General features: G+C 39.5%; 1 non-coding gene across 1 annotated transcript; it reads left to right on the forward strand.

The window, feature by feature from the left end:
* The first annotated feature begins 618 nt into the window (after positions 1–618).
* On the forward strand, positions 619–746 carry LOC114900165. Its single transcript, XR_003794781.1, has one exon. It is a non-coding gene; the product is annotated as a small nucleolar RNA SNORA49 (small nucleolar RNA).
* The last annotated feature ends 750 nt before the right edge of the window (positions 747–1,496 follow it).

Consider the following 1,496-nt stretch of genomic DNA (forward strand, 5'->3'; position numbering starts at 1 on the left):
ATATTTGGTGGGTTTTTCAGGGAACTTTCTGATTTTAGTTTCTAATTTAGTTCCATTGTGGTCAGAACATACTTTGCATAACTTAAATCTTTTTAAATTCATTGAGACTATTTTATGGCCCAGAATAAGATATGTTTTGGTAAATATTCAATGTGCACTTGAAAATAATGTATATTCTGCTGTTGTTGGATCGAGTGTTTTACAAATATCAATTAGGTAAAGCTAATTTATAGCATCATTCAAGTCTGTTATAGCTTTACAAAATTTCTACTTGTTTCATCAATTATTAAGAGAGTGATATCAAAATCTCTGACTATATTTGTGGGTTTGCCTATTCCTTCTTGCAGTTCTTTTAGTTTTTGCTTCATGTATTTTGAAACTCTGTTATTAGGGACATAAAAGCTTAGGATTCTTAAGTTTTCTTGGTGAATTGACCACTTTATCATCATGAAATGTCCTTCTTTATGCCTGGTATAGTCTATGCTCTGCTATCTCCTTTTTTTAATGTTACTGTGGCCACTGCAGATTTATTTTGATTAGTGTTAGCATGGCATGTATTTTCCAATCCCTTTTACTTTTAAGCTATCAGTTTCTTTATATTTAAAGTGTACTTCTTGACTCCCTCAGCCTTACTCCAGGGACTTTCGCTGTAAAGTGCCTGGCATTGCTGGAGAGTACATGAACAAGCACGCATCCTTCCCTAGGGAGACTGCTGTCCTGTGGGACCTACACGTGGAGCTGACAGCACAGGTCGGGTGGGGTCTGACAGTTTCCTTTTTGTACGTGCTGACTGGCAATACTCAAACAGGGTAGAGACATTAGCGATCAGTAAGCGAGAGATGCCGCACATGCCCGAAAGAGCCAGAATAAAATGCTAAACTCCAGCGTAATTGGAAGACAGGCCACATGTCAAAGGAAACACAAACCGAACAGTTTTGTTATGGAATAATTTCTAACTGATAAGTATCAGAACATGTCAGAGGTTTCCTGTCATTTTTCGGGAATGCTAACTCGGGGGTAAAAATAAATAAATAAATAAATAAAGTGTACTTCTTGGGACGTCCCTGGTGGTCCAGTGATAAAGAATCCACCTTCCAATGCAGGGAACACGGGTTCAATACCTGGCAGGGAACTAAGATCCCACTTGCCACGGGGCAAGCCCGCACGCCACAACTACTGAGCTCATGCACCTCAACGAGAGAGCCCATGTGCCCACAAACTACAGAGCCTACGTGCTCTGGAGCCCATGCACCACAATTACAGAGCCCATGTGCCCTAGAGCTCACATGCCACAATTAGAGAGAGAAAACCCACATGCCACAACTAGAGAGAAGTCCGAGGGCCGCAATGAAGACCCAACATAGCCAAAAAAATAAAGTAAATAAATAACTTAAATAAATAAATAAATAAGTGTACTTCTTCTAGGTAGCATATGGTTGAATCATGCTTGTTTATCCAGTATGACAATCTCTACTTTTTGATCAAGGTGATTAGAC

This window comes from Monodon monoceros, unplaced genomic scaffold (genome assembly GCF_005190385.1).
Source record: "Monodon monoceros isolate NGI ecotype Baffin Bay Population unplaced genomic scaffold, NGI_Narwhal_1 Super_Scaffold_18, whole genome shotgun sequence".
Taxonomy (NCBI): Eukaryota; Metazoa; Chordata; class Mammalia; order Artiodactyla; family Monodontidae; genus Monodon; species Monodon monoceros.